At 62.8% G+C, this 15,384-nt stretch overlaps 1 protein-coding gene across 2 annotated transcripts in view; it reads right to left on the minus strand.

Annotated features, from left to right (window-relative positions):
• Positions 1 to 14,966, minus strand: part of LOC117640252 (discoidin domain-containing receptor 2-like) — a 126,023-nt gene extending 111,057 nt beyond the window's left edge. For both annotated transcript variants that reach the window (XM_034376589.1, XM_034376588.1), the window contains exons 1-2: positions 14,806 to 14,966; positions 13,782 to 14,048 (exon numbers count right to left, since the gene is read on the minus strand). The gene's annotated coding sequence lies outside the window, so the exon portion shown is untranslated. The remainder of the gene's footprint in view (positions 1 to 13,781; positions 14,049 to 14,805) is intronic.
• Positions 14,967 to 15,384: the final 418 nt, after the last annotated feature.

A 15,384-nucleotide genomic window follows, 5' to 3' on the forward strand; every position in this document is an offset into this window, starting at 1 on the left:
TTCGCCTTCACCGGCAGCAGTCAATGATTCAGCGGTGCGCAGCTGGAAACTGAATTACGAAACTCGCGGCGGGGCCCTCGACACGGCTGTGAGGGCTGCCAGCTCGGGCTGCCGGCTCGGCTGCCAGCTCGGGCTGCCTGCCTGCCGGGGGCACGTGGACACCTGGCGCGTGACCCCAGGGCGGGGGTGTCTAATCGCACTTTGGGCAGAGGCAGGACGTTTGCTCGAGAGACGTGTCGCCGTGTCGCCGTGCCGGGGCGTGGCGGCGCAAACAACCCTCCCTCCCCTCCACTGTAACGAGACACACCCGCCCGCACCACCCGCGACCTTCGCGACGACGGCCGCGCGTCCCCGACAACAACAGGCACGGCTCGGCGAGAAGGAAATCCGGTTTCTTGACCGTCTGCCACACTGGCGGTGACTTGCTGCCGTTTACACGCCAACAGCACCACATTTCGCGTGGTGATCGTTGCAAGGGAGTCGGTACGAAAACCCGCCAAACCGGGCAAGCCACGCAGCCTGCGGTAAAGTCCATTCACACCTACGCACCGTCGTCCTTCCTCACTCACACACGCGCAGAGGGCGGAAGTCCCGCACGCCCCGCACGCGCCGTCATACCCAGGAAGGAGCGCCAAATAAACAATAAAAGCCTTAGACAGACAGACCGGGCCCCGGGGGTACCGTGTACCTGTCGAACATGACGCCGCCCGGGGCGGGGCGGGGCGGGGCGGGGCGGGGCGCGGCTCCAAAATGGAGACAAATGAACATCGTGGCGACGCCAGCTTCCGGCCGGATCGACATTGACGGCTTCCTGGCCGCGCGATAGCGAGGCGGGGGCGGCGGGGGCGGCGTGAGCGTAAGGGCAAGGGGGCGGCGAGGAGGGGGCGAACGGTACAGCCACAAAATTTCGGTGCTTGGTGTGCGGCGGCGCGGCGCGTTATTTTTTTCCCCTCGCCACTTTATTGGAGAAAGTCAACTTACGATCGCGGCGTGGCGGGGCGTGGCGGGGCGTGGCGGGGCGTGGCGGGGCGTGGCGGGGCGTGGCGGGGCGTGGCGGGGCGTGGCGTGGTCGCGGCTCCCAGAGGCACGTCCCGCGACGCCCCGGCGGCCGGCGTGAGCACGGCGTCGCACTGGCGTGCGCGGCACGGCCCGGCACACGGATTCCGAGAGTCTCGCTCTGTCTCTCTCGCGCTCATGGGGCGTCCCGCAAAGGTGCGAGAGAGACAGAGCGACAAAACGACGAGAGGCGTCATCGACTGCGCGCCGCACGTGATGTTTGCCCCACAACACTATCTCCGCGCACGCCGCCGCGCCACCGCCAAAATAAATCACGCCCACGCGAACAAAAACAAATTAAAAATAAAAATTTTTAAAAAGAGTGAATTGAAAAAGCGTGTACGCTCTAAATAAAAGCCCTTGTGGCCCACTGCTTCCTCCGCGACTGTGACTTGCTTTATAAATCACGCGAGGGCCGCCCGCATCAGGGACTAATTGGGGCGCGTTTTGCATTGTCGAAAAAGGGGGGGCTGCCCCTACACTGGACACACAGCCCTTTCCCTTTCGCCTCGCAGCCTCGCAGACGCGCCCGGATATTTATAAGTTTATTTGGCTGGTGCGGCAGCGCCGGCAGCGCACACCAACGCCACGGCCGCGCTCATACCTATTCATACGCCCCCAGCCTCGCCGCGACGCGTGCGCCGGCCGCGCGCCGCCCGCTCGCCATATGGGGGCATTGCCCATTTCAGAGCGCAGCCGGCCGGCCGGCCAGCGAGCCAGAGCCGCCAGAGCCAGCGCGAATCGCAAAGAGAGGGGTGGGGGCGACTTCAGCACGGCAAAGGATTCCACAACGTTGGTTCAGCTTGGCCAAGACCCGGCGGACCCATTCCGAACGGCGCTCTGTCTCTCTCGCACCCCCGCGCTGGGTGCACCACAGCGAGAGGGGCGGAGAATAAGCGCACTGTTACGGGCAACAATTAAACAGCGACATGACACACTGGACTAAGACTAATGATGATTACCCCCGGCTGACCTGGCCGGCCGAGGCGCCACCACCGCCAAATGGTATGTAGATGAGTCGGACTGGGGCGCGGCGAGGCGTGGCGCGGCAAGAGAAGAAGAGCACCAAGAAGGAGGCCTCCGCATGCAAAACTATGACGCGTGGGGCGGGGCCGGCGGGGCCACGACGGCGACCCCCTTCCCTGCCGCCGGCTCGTACACAAACAGAGATTTACCAACTCGCATGCACGCGCACGCTCACACACACACACACGCACGCAGCGTACAATGAGACCCCTTTTGGGGTGGATGTCGTTCCCCCACCTGGCCGGGCCTGCCAGCCTCGTGCATCAACTTCCGGCGCAGTGTCGCCAACATCTGCCGCCCCCCTCCCCTCACCCCGTGCCCTCCTTCACTAATGAGCGAACCAGCGGGGGGTCACGGGCATTCCTCGCTTTTCCGCGCACACACACACACACGCAAGCGCATGCACAATGCACACACGCACACACACACACACGCACAAACACACACTCACACACTCACGCACACACACACACGCACGCGGCTCGATCACTCGTTGCAATTCGGCTACAGTCGCTGCCTTGACTAATCGTTGCCGCTCAGGTTCACCTGTCGCTAGGGGGGAAGCGAACGGACGGGCACGGCACGGTTCGCGAATTGGCAACAAAAACAAAAGACTTAAAAAATAAAACAGCAAACAAAATGTTTAAAATAATTAATCAAAGCCTAAACGCCTAGGACTTACTCGCAATAGCGACTGCAAACTGTCGACGCGTGGATGGGCACGCTAGACGTACCTGCAAACAGAAACAACAGTCGGGTTTAGCGATCATTTTCCACAGCACGAGCAAGGCACCATTGCACAAAACGCCCACTTCGCTCACGCGGGTAAATACTCGAACGGCTGGAATGAGTCAAGGACAAACAAACCGCCACTAACGCGCGCACACACACACACACTTGCACACTTCCTGGAGACGGCCGGTGCTTTCCAGCTCAAACACACTTCTCTTGACAAATACACACAAACAAACCTTCCACACGTGGTTCGCACGGCCGTGGGGCACTGTGGGGCACCGTGGGGGCAGACACAACACTGTGCCACATGCTGCGCTCGTAAGGGGCTCTCATCGTATTCAAAAACCATCCTTCCTATGATTTATGCTAATGGCATCCAAGCAGCCTTCCCTCCCGGCCAGCCCGATGATAACTCAAAAATAAAACGAAAACGCACAATATCGCGTCGCCGACCCATTAATAAGAATGGCAGCTGCTTATCAATAACCCGAGTGTTCTACAAATGGGGGTCAGTCGCTCGGCCCTGGCCTGCCCTGGAGACTCATTCCCAGAGCCTCGCTCTGTCTCTCTCGCACTCAGGGGGCGTCCCGTGTATGGGCGAGAGAGACAGCGAGACTCTCGGAACCAGTCGGCTGGCCTGCGAGAGACTAGAGTGCACCAGCAGGACTAGCAGTGCGCCAACCCGGTCCCCGCCTCGCGAGTTAGCGGCGTTAGCACACTCGTCGCGGCGTCGTCGCGTCCTAACCAAGAAGGACATCCGCGGGCCGCCGGTCGCTCTCTCTCGCACCCACGGGCCGCGCCGCGACGGTGCGACGGAGACGTCGTCGGGGACGTCGCGCAGTGCGTGACCGCCTCAATGGACAAACGCGCCGCCAGGCTGCAGCTCATTGGCATGCCCCGCCCCGCCCCGCCCCGCCCCGCCTGCCCGGCTCGCCCCCACATCAGATAGCATCAAATCTGTCAAGCACGCAGCCAACATATTAATTAAGGGGGGACTAATGGCATGCAGAGCCGCGCCGTCGTCCTGCGCGTCCCGCGAGGCGCGCCGGATAGGCCGGGGGAGGCGGCGAGGACACCGCAGCGACACTCCGCCTCGCTCCGCGTGCAGTCCGGAAGGCCGCGAGTGGGTTCGCCGACGACGTCGAGGGCCTCCAAGAGCAGCCGCGGGACGCACGGCGCGCACCCCATTGTGTCCCCGGCAATCTCGGCGGCCTCATCTCCTCGCCGCGATGCACCCCGCCAGCCAGGACCGCCCAGGACCGCCAGGATGACGACGACGCACCGCTCGTGTTTTTGTTCGGCCGGGAAATCCGATGCCGGCGCGATACGGTGGCAGCGCGGCCACCCCTTGCCGGCTGTCCCTCGGCCGCGCCGCTAGCTCACCGCCACTCTCCTGAATCCTTATAAAATACCAAACGGTGCGCGGAGGCCGGCCAGGAATACACCTCGAGTCGATCGGCGCCGCGCGCACCGAGAGCGCGCACAGACGGCCTCGAAGTGCATCGCGGTGCACTGCATGGCGGCGGCGTGGCGCGAGGCTGCGCGCGGCGAGAACGGGGTGACCAAGGCCACGGCAACAAAAGACCAGCGGCAGTTGTCGAGAAAGCTGAGCCGCTGCTCTCCACTTTTCTTCAACCCCCTGCCATCCAACCCCACCGGTGCCAACTGCCGCGGTGTAAGAGAGAGAGAGAGAGGGTGAGTGAGTGTGTCCCACTTCCTTATCAGCGCGGGCATCGGAAACGTGTAAAAACGGCGTGGACAAGGGTGTGGCGACACGGCGCAGTCCATCCACTGTCCGAGCCAGCGTCGCGGAAACGGACCATTGTCTGTCCTTCTGTCGCTCGCTGTCTGTCTCTCTCTCGCCACACGTGTCAGCGGCGCCACGGCGCCGGCCTTGTTCGCGAGGGTGACGATACCTCGCACTTGTTAGCTCTCTCACAAGGCTCCAATAACCCAATAAGAGTCCCCCGGCCCGCCGGCCCTGCTGGTGGTGAAGGCCCTCCTCCCCCAGACGTCCCCGATGTCCCGAACGCCCCCAAGCTCGGCGTCTTGCCTCCCCCCGCGCCCCACCAGACCATCGCAACGCCGCAGCGCTGCCGAATTCACCAGTGCAACTTTGTCTCGTCGAAATAATATCCCTCTCGCGGCGCGGAAATGCCCGCACCACTTTGAGAGTGTAACGGTTGTCAAGGAGATTTCCAGCAATTTCATCAAGGCTTGCAGTGCCGCCGCCGTCTCGTTAACCTTTCAACCCTTGTATTCCATTTCGGCTCGTACGTGAGCCCGTCTGTGTGTGTGTGTGTGTGTGTGTGTGTGACCCACATGGGCCGAAACCATGCAGGCAGCGCTGCTGTAATGCCCCGTCCACAGGGAGGAGAGAGGCCGACTAAAGAAAGGGCTTGAAAGGGCTTCAAGGAGCTTGTGGGCCATTAGGTTGGGCCCAGGCTCTCTGCGCGGACGGACAGACAGACAGACAGCAGACAGACAGACCGGCAGGCAGGGGGTTGGGCCTGCAATCGCGCTAATGGTCTGCGACCCCAAGTAGTAACCCCGCGCCGTTCGCCAATCCGACTGCAGCGCCGCGGTCCGCGCGCCGCGCCGCACTGCCTCGAGGAACATGTCTTTACAATTAACACGCCCTTGGCTTGGCAGGCCTCGCCTTGGCTTTGCCTTTGGCTTTGCAGCGCCACCCTCGCGACACGCGCCACCGGCACCCAAGCCTGCGCAGGGACCCGGCCGGGCCCGAGGGATTGGCTGCGCCCTGCAGTGGGCCAGAAGCCCGGTGGAGGCGGTCAAAATCCCGGACGCCTTTTGAGCTCCAGAGTCGCTAAACAGGGCTCCAACCGAACGTGTGACCCCACCAATGGATTGCCCTCCGAAAGAGAAATCCGTTGGTGGGGTCACACGTTAGGTTCGGAGTCCTGTTCAGCGACTCTGGAGCTCAAAACGCGTCTGGAGTTTCAGCCGCCTGCGCCGGTCATCTGGCCCACTGTGCGGCTACGCCGCTACACTGCCGGCCGATCAAGGGAAAGGCCGCCAGCACCCAGCCCTTTCTTCGGACCCTTCAGGCCCTTCGGGTACACTGTAACGCTCCAGCTGCAGCGCAGCGCCTGCAGGGCCGGCCGGCACCATGAAAGCCGCTTCCTGCATGTCTGGGCACGGACACACACACACACACACACACACACACACACACACACACACACACACACACACACACACACACCACACACACACACACACACACACACACACAGCCAATTCAATGCAGTGCACGACCGACTAGCGTCCCCCCCTCCATTTTCCTCTTTGCTCTCTGACCGATAACCGGCCGTTCACATTTTTATTTGATGACTTTCCGTCGACCCCCTTCCCCCTTGTCCTTTATCAGTATGCATGCGTGTGCGTGACTGTGTGTGTGTGTGTGTGTGTGTGTCTGTGTGTGTGTGTTCGAAGAGCTAAGCCCTTTTCACAGCCGCCACACTGCAGCAGCGCTGCTCAAGTGTATTTTTCGCCGCTATCGCTCTCTCTCACTCACTCGCTGCTGCTCTCCCGCTTTCTCTCTCTATCTCTCTCTCTCCGAGGGTCGTTACTTCATTGATAACTGCATTACAAGTGGAGGACACTCAGCCACTTGGGCAGCAGCAGAGGTCAGCCCCTCAGACGCGCAGACAGACGGACGGACAGACAGACAGACAGACAGACAGACAGACAGACAGACAGACAGACAGACAGACAGACAGACAGACAGACAGACAGACAGACAGACAGACAGACAGACAGACAGACAGACAGACGGAATGACACCCTGCACTGCTGCCAGGAAGTCGCGCTTATCGGCGACCACCCCTTTTATTTAGGCGACTCGCCTTTCCCAGAAACGAGATTACAAACACACCACACCGCGCGCCTTTCCGAGCCCGACTCGTATTCGTCTGTTTGTTTACCGCTATCGCTCGCAACGACAGCCTCGCCGGCGTCGCCATCGCCGCCCGAGAGATGCGCCCATGGATGCGTCATGCACCGACCGCCGCACGCCGCCCAGCAGTCGCTCGTCGCGCACACCGCAAAAGCCGCCAAAAGTGGTGTAAATGGATAAAATTTACCATTCCAAGAAAAGAACCATCGGGGCATAACCGTGCCACCGCAGTGACAGAGAGGGAGAGAGAGAGAGCCGATTCCTCCACGACGCGCTCGAATTACGAAGCAAGAATGCGAAGGGCAGTAAATACGCGATTACGCCCAGTCGATATCATCTTACAGCGCCGTCTGTCCGTCTGTCTGTCTGTCTGTCTGTCTGTCTGTCTGTCTGTCTGCGCGTTGCACGCGCGCATGTGCGTCGCGCTGGGCGGCCTCTGCATGTCGTGGTGTCGCGCCATAATCGCAAATGCGGAGAGACAAACCGAACGCATTATTCGATATCACGGCATGGGTCGGTAGGCCAGGGAAACACAGTACATACACAGAGTCAGTCAGTCAGACAGACAGACAGGCAGACAGACAGGCAGACAGACAGACACGCAGATACACACACAGACAAACGCGGAATAAAACTAATCACACCGCAGAAAACAAAATAAAGGACGACACCACGCGTCTCGCGGTGCTCATCAGAAATAAAAAGTCGGAATATAAAATTGAAAGAGACGGCGCGACGACGCGGAGCCGGCATTCCGCGCGGGTATCAATTTCATTCGCTGTCCTCGTTTTACTCGCGTCTCGGCCGCGCCTCGGCGGCCCTGACGCTCCGTCTCGCTCGCACTCACGGGAACGCCGCAGGGTGCGCGAGAGAGACGACACTCTGGCGTGTCGCGGGATGCAAATGCAGCACACGCAGCTCATCGCTGCCCATTGATTGGCCGTGGGGCAGGCCAGGGTCCGCCGTGGCCACGGCCGGCGAAAAGCTTTCGGCGCGAATGACTGGCCTATCGGGTCGATGCATCAACGGTGCTGGGCAAAACGCTCCGCACAGTGGCCAAGTCCAACTTTTCCCCTCAATAAAGCGTTCATATCGGGCCGCGGGAATCTCAGGCCCGGTGGCCTTACAGTGGCGGGCCGTCCGGGGTGCCGAATGGCCGAATGGGAAGCCGAGGCCGAGCAGAGCCGATTCCCACATACAAACTATTGCGATTTGTCTCCGGGCAAACCTATCAGGGTGCCCCTCGCGGGGGAGCGGGGCCGGGGCGGGGCCCTGCGCCAGACCCCTATCTCAGCACGCTCCGCCGCGCTAACGCACTACACCGCCTCGGCTCGGCTCGGCTCGGCTCGGCTCGGCCCGGCCCCTCCGCATGCAATTCGTCTCCGGGCTGCATCCGCCCCTCGGCCGTCGGGAGACAAAAGACCGCTTCGGCGGTCAAAATTAAATAAACTCGACGAGAGCACAGCGAGCGGCACCGCTCCGCACAACAGCCGTATGCGTCCGGCCGGCCCGTCGTCCTCTTAGTCTTTTTACCGCCGAGATATCAATCGGATCTCCCAGGAGACAAAAGCGGCGGCGCAGCGCAGATGCAGATCCAGACGGATCGAATATCACCGCCGAGCAGACGGGCCGCGCCGCGCCAAGCCACGCCACTCGGCAACGCCAAGGCAACGCAACCGAACGTACAAGACAAGCGCACTGGAAAAATAAAATGACGGCATTACCTCCAGGGCCGCGCGGCAACGCGTGCTGCACGTCCCAGTTTCAAAGCGCCCTGTCTCCCTCGCACCCCTACAGTGACGTGCCGCCCCCGTGGGTGCGACAGAGACGGGGCGCGCCGCGGTGTGGCGTGGGGCGGCGCGGGGCGGCGTGCACAATAACGAAGTAGACAGCCACGAAACGCCTCGCGCGCCGCATGAAAGTTGCGCTGATTGACACGTTTGAGAATATTGCGCGCGGCCTGATTGCATGAATGCAGCACGCGGCGGGCGGGCGGACGGACGGACGGACAGACAGACAGACCGACACAGAGGCGGTGGCCCCAAACACACAATGCGAGCACAATGCCGCGCCACGCTAAGTTCACCGCAAAATGTCGCTCCCGTGCTATTATTCGCATCAGCGGGTGTGTGAGTGTGTGTGTGTGTGGGAGGAGAGAGAGAGAGAGAGAGAGAGAGAGCGACGGGCCGCAAAACGCACGCACCTTCCAGCAAGGGCGCGCCGAGGCAGGGCAGCTGCGTGGACAACAGCAACAGTGTCACGTAGGCCGCGGGGGCCAACACACGGCCCTTGGGGGCGCACATGCAGGCGCGCACACACACACACACACACACACACACACAACACACACACACAGAGTAAATACTGTACTGCCCTTGCGCCCCCCGCTGCCAGGCCCGGCCAGGGGATCCGGGCTGCTTTTTATTGAGGGCTAACACGCGCTGTGGGGACCTTTTTGCATGCACGGCGGGGCGGTGGCGCGGGACCAAAGGGCCGCCAACTAGCTTCCCCCCCCCCCCTTTCTTCCGCCTGTCCGTGGCGCAGTGCCCACGCCGCGTCACCCCCACGAGCGCCAGTCTCACTGGGTCTTGGGTTCGATCCCCGGTGGCCCCGAGCTTTTCCCTTTGGCCCTGCAGCAGCGCCAGCAGCGGGGCGCGGCGGGGCGGCAGCCAGGTGCGGCGCTCCCACACCGCGGGGCACCGCGCCGCTCTGCCGCTTCAGGTGCGACAGTGCCTCGCCCCGCCTCGCCCCGCCTCGCCCCGCCTCGCCCCGCCTCGCCCCGCCTCGCCCCGCCTCGCCCCCCGCGCCCCGGCAATTAGACGAATTAAACCGGAAGTACTGCAGCGGACGAGGAGGACGACGAGGAGGACGACGAGGACGCGCGCCGTTAAACGCCGCGCCGCAAAAACGCGCTCCAGGACGCCGCGACGCTTGCCGCGACGCCCCCGACAAAGTTGGCGAGCTATTCCCGGACGACGCTGCAACGCGACGCGCCGCGACGCCCTGAGCAAGCAGCACCGCGACGGCGACGCCTGGTGACGGCCCGACGGAGAGGCGCCGAGGCGCGGGGGGGCGTGGCGTGGCGGGGCGGGGCGGGGCGGGGCGGGGCGTGGTGGGGCAGCGGAAGTGCGAAACCAAAGCGAGAGTGGCACAGAGGAGGCCGTTGTCCATTGGAGCGAGCCACCTGTCTCCCTGCCCGTCTGTCTGTCTGTCCGTGTCCGTCCGCCAGCGGGGCCGACGGATATTTCAATGACTCACAGGCAGGCTTTCAGCTTCCACCACGACGACGACCGTGTTCCAATAAGTCCCAAGCGCACACCGACAGACATACCAAACGCCACGCGTGCGTGTGTGTGCGTGCGTGTGTGTACAGTACACACTCAAGCCGCCCGGTCGTCCTATCCCAAGAGCAGCGGGTCCCATCTCTACAGGACATGGTGGAAGTAAACGCCCGCGCCCTTCAAAAGGACAGCTTTAGGCGCGTCCTTTGACCGGGGGCGGGCCGGGGGCAGGCCGGGGACGGGCCGGAGGCGGCGCCACCTTATCAAACGGCCTCCGCCACCCCCGCGTCGTGGAGGCGGCCGCCGCGCCGCCGCGCCTCAAAAGCATCATCGTCATCGTCGTCATTCAGAAGGAAAAGGGCGCTATCGTGCTAATGACACATCACGGGCGCGCCTCGGCTTGGCAGTGCCGTGGCTGTGCCGCCACTGCCGCCACTGCCGCCACCCAGGGGGCGTGGCCAGACCATTCTCTCTCTCTCTCTCTCTCTCTCTCTCTCTCTCTCTCTCTCTCTCTCTCTCTCTCTCTCTCTCTCTCTCTCTCTCTCTCGCACGCCGCAACGCCCCACGAGTGCGAGAGAGACAGAGCGCGGTGCGGCTAGAACAGTGCGGGCACCAGGTAGTAGGGCCCCTCTACACCCTCTTTGCGTTGCGTCGCTGCGCGTGGTCTGACCCGTGCCCTCCCGCCCTCCCAGATCGATAGCCGACCAACAGACCGCACTGCAAGGCCTGCACGGCGCGGCACCGCGGCACGCACCTCAAGTCACGGCCAAGGCGAAGCAGGCCCTCCTCTAAGCCCTCCCCCTGGCCGACGGCCCCTGCAGGCTGCCCCCGAACAGAACCTCGCCGCTGTCTCTCTCGCGCCCGCGGGCAGCCCCTGGAGCGCGAGAGAGACAGCGACGAAAAGGCAAGGACGGCTTGTCATTATTTATTCCGATTCCTTTCCTTCCGGCTTTGTCGAGTGTAGGCCCCGCCGGCCCCGCCGCCTCTCGCTTTCACGGCCCCGCTTGCGTGCCTGTGCCTCAGGTGGCGCAGGGTTGCCTATCCGCGGCAGGACATGCCGGTCCCGTCCTTAACCTCCTCCGTTTTATTTTTGTCGTCTTCCTTGCCCCCTTCCCGTGGGGCCGAAGGACGAAGCAAGGGATTATGGACGGCATACACCGGGCCATCCGGTGAGCTTTCGATCGCCACTCGGCCCCACGGCCCCCACGGCCCCCACGGCCCCACGGCCCGCCCCGGGGACCCTCCACTCCGTCGACAGGCAACTGATCGCCACTACAAACACACACCCACACACGCACGCACGCACGCACACACACACACTATTCAAGGCCTTTTGAATGCACGAGCGGTTGCCTAACTGGCGGCCTGCTCTTAGCACATACCACATTGTGCTGAGCGCCCCTATGCCCCGACGGGCCCGACCCGGCGACCAAGAGGGAAAGGGAGAGGTCTTTTGTTCGATCTCTCGCTCACTCCCCCTCGCGCGCACACACACACACACACACAGAGAGACCCTTACTTCCACCGTAGGGGTGGCCCCGACGAAGCCTTGCCGCGTATCGAAGCCACGACGCCAAGGTGCACGCCCGAGACGAGACAGGAGCGGACAAAATTTTCGTCGCACGGTTTTATTTACCGAATTATTCAACTCCCGATCACCGTTTATTTATGGGTTTTTTGAGTCAGGTCTTTCAGTGGGGCGGTAGTCCGGTCTGATCACGGCGGACGACAACACCCACAGCATGAGGCCAGACACACACGCGCACCCAGACGCACACACACGCGACGCATTCCGACGTCCAAATGACATCCACTAATCATTCCGCCGTCCGGGGCGGGGCGGCGGGGCGGCGGGCGTGGAGGACGCCGTCGTGGAGGCCCCCGGGGACGCGGCCGGCCCCGGTACCCGTCGTCCGGCCCACTCGGCGACGCGGCGACGACTCCCGAAAACAATGACCACCTGTCGAGCGGACAAGCGGCGATACATTCAATGGGACGGGCAGCCGGCTGCCTGCAGGGCGTCCCGCCATGTCGCCCCGCCATGTCGCCCCGCCAGCCAGCCAGCCAGCCCGGTTAGTAGCCGGCGGGGCTTAAATCAAATCCTCGCCGGGCGCGCTCGCGGCGCACAGGGCGTCCCCCGGCACGGCGCCCGCATCACGGCCATCACGGCCATCACGGCCTGCATGACGGACTGCAGCGTGTTCTCCAGGACCGGCAAACCGGTCGCCGTTCCGCGTCACTTCCACTTTCGCCAGGAATGCCGTGCACTATGCGCCTCGTGCGTACACCATGCGGGCAGGCAAGCGCCTGCGTGCACGCCAGTGTGTGAGTGAGTGAGTGATTTTCGATTCCGCGTGACACACCGCACGCCCGGGGTCACTTTCACGTCGAGTAAAAGTCCGAGGCGCGGACACGGGAAACTGCACTTTCGTATTTGCATCGTGTTACAACAACAAACTGCCGTTTTTTGTTGATTTTTTTTGAAAGGTGCAGCCGGTTGCAGGCTTTGCCTGTGGTCCACGAACAGGTCCGTCATGGCGTCGGGGGTCAAGCCGGTCAAGCGCGTCGCGTCGCGGAGGAACCAGCCCCGCTGTCACCGCCGCGGCCCGCTGGAGGCGCTGGAGGCAAGGCTGTAGGCGCCTCAGGCATCCCGTCCAGCGACCGGAGCCTCCAGACCGCGCTGGACTCCGGGCGACTCCAGGCGGGAGAGCTGTCCAGGGCGGCGCGGCCCGGCCTGACGGACAACGGGCCTAACGCGCTTCGCGTCGGTCGTGACCCGAACGGAGCCGAACCAGCCCCAAATGATGAACCATCCGCGTTAGAAAGCACGACGACCCACCGCAACGCACACACACACACACGGACACACGCGCACACGCACACACACACACACACACACACACACACACCCATACCACCACGCACGCCACCAACCACACACACAACCCCACACACGCACACACACACACACCACACCCACACGCGCCACACAACACCACAAAAACCCACACACACACACACACACACACACACACACACACACACACACACACCTGGCATGTTGTTTGTATCCACTCACTGTGCCGGCCAGGCCGAACGCAATAAATACGTCCCGAAAGCGGCATTTGCATACAAGCATCAGCCATCGACGTGGGTTCGCGACACGGCGGCGCGCGGCAGTACACCGTCAAAAAGTTTCCCCTTGGCCACGCCGAGGCACGGCAACGCCCCCCACTTTGATTCATTTGCTTCATTTCCTAGCGCTGAGCGATTTTAATCATAATTTCATAGCCCCGCTCCTTCCCTCTGCCGCCCATGCACTCGCCGCGTACACCGCAAAAAACTGGAAACGGTGTTTTTTTTTGAGGGTGTGTGTTTTTGCGTTTTGCAGCGTGCCTCGCCGTGATGCGAGGCGGGGCCGCGTCATAAGTTGGACCGGATCCAGATGCAGCAGGTTGACACGTCCAGCGCGTGCGTGCAGCGCGTGCAGCAACGGAACACAACACACGACACGGCGGTGCTCCGTCTCGCTCGCACCCCCACGGGCCCACGGCGCGCCCCGCGAGTGCGAGAGAGACAGAACGCTCGGAATGAGCCAGCCACTCCGCGCCCCCCGCGGCCGCGACGCCGCGGAGGGACCTTACGGCGCGCACGCACGCGACCGCCGCGGTCCCAGCACGCACGGCACGCACGCGCCGTCAAAGCAACGAGAAAAACACGAGGAAATCGAAGGGGGCGGCGGTACTCGAACCCGCGACACTCACCTTGTGAAGAAAACGCTGGTGGCCGCCGCGGCGACAGGGTTAGATCCAACACAGGCGAGGAGACTCGATGCGTCGGTGCACTGGTAATACACTCACACCAACAACACTTTGCACTAACACCACCGCGGTGCCCACGAGTATATCCAGGCCGGGGCAGCACGCGCACTACACTCGAAGCACTTTCTTTTCGTATCACTCCACTGGTAAATCCACAGAGCCGCGTCCGGCGGTCGTCGCAGGCGGCACCAGGCTGGCCGCGGGGAGCACCTGTGGACAAGACGAGGCAACAATGTAGAGCCGCAGCAGTCACCACACTCGGCGGCGCGGAGTGCGAAAGCCGAGCTATCTTTGAAGTGACCGCCTGCCGCCGCGCTACGCAGCCCGCTACGCCCCGCCCCGCCTCGCCAGCGCGCCTCGGACAGGTCTCAACCCGTCCGAGCGGCACGGCGGGCAGGGTTGCCTACTGGACGTTGTCTCCAAGGGCTCACGCTAGCGGACGGCCCCTGGGACGGGGCGGAGGCGCACTGTATTTTCCTACAGTGGACTGCAGCCGTCGTGGGTTCGGTTCCTGCCTGCCCAGCGCTTTACGGACGATTAACGAATCGATGGCTCGCTATCTGCGGCGCAGCATTATCGCACCCCGTGGGGAGGATTATCGCCCCGGCCAGGTGGCCGATCACAGGGAGGCATCACGCCCTGGAGGCCCTGGAGGCCCTGACGGTGGAGTGGAGACGCGTTTCGAGCTGCAGGGTCGCTAAACTAGACTCAAACCGAGCGTGTGACCCCACCAATGGATTGCTCTCCGGACGAGGAACCCATTGGTGGGGTTACACGCTCGGTTCGAGCCCTGCTTAGCGACTCTGGACCTCAAAACGCTTCTAGAATTTTGGCCGCCTCCACCGGTCTTCTGGCCCACTGTGCACTTTCACTTCACTGCCTCGCGGGGGATTGGTCATTCCCCGAGTAAATCCAAAGTAATCCAAAAGGGTAATCCAGAGGGTAATCCGCCGGGAGAGACACTCACACTGACTGACTCACAGGGGAGTCCCCGAGTCCGTGGGCGCCTCGCGAGGCGGCACACTGTTTGATCACAGAACCGGACAGCGAACGGAACGCGAGGCGAAGCACGCGACGCGGCGCGGCGGCGCGGATGCGGGTCGTGCAGACAGACGTCCTGCCTCGATGGCTTCCCGCAGGGTACTGAACTGGCGGGCGCGCCGAGCCGGGCGCGAGGGGAGGGGGGAGGGAAGACCCGCGGGGGGCGGCGCGGCGCGGCCGGGCAGGAGCAGGACGGGGGAGACCAAGTCTAAACCTGCAGCGCGCGCCCTCGGGCGGCAGCCTCGAGAACTAGAAGCACCCCGCGCTCAGGTGGGAAGGAAAGGGGTGGCCCTCGGGGCGCACGTTTTGATGGTTTCTTCCCAGAGGAAAGGAAAGGAATTTGAGCTGAAAGTTGAGTGGGCTACAGTGGCGAGAAACAGGGATTGGCAAGGAACGGAAAGTTCCCTCGAAATTTCCAACCAGACAACGACGTATTTTAGTTTTCAAGTTTGGATCAAGTCACTTAAATCCTATACTTTTTGTCAACTTTGCGAGGCTGGTGCTC

Source organism: Thrips palmi, unplaced genomic scaffold (genome assembly GCF_012932325.1).
Source record: "Thrips palmi isolate BJ-2018 unplaced genomic scaffold, TpBJ-2018v1 HiC_scaffold_12, whole genome shotgun sequence".
NCBI classification, from domain to species: Eukaryota; Metazoa; Arthropoda; class Insecta; order Thysanoptera; family Thripidae; genus Thrips; species Thrips palmi.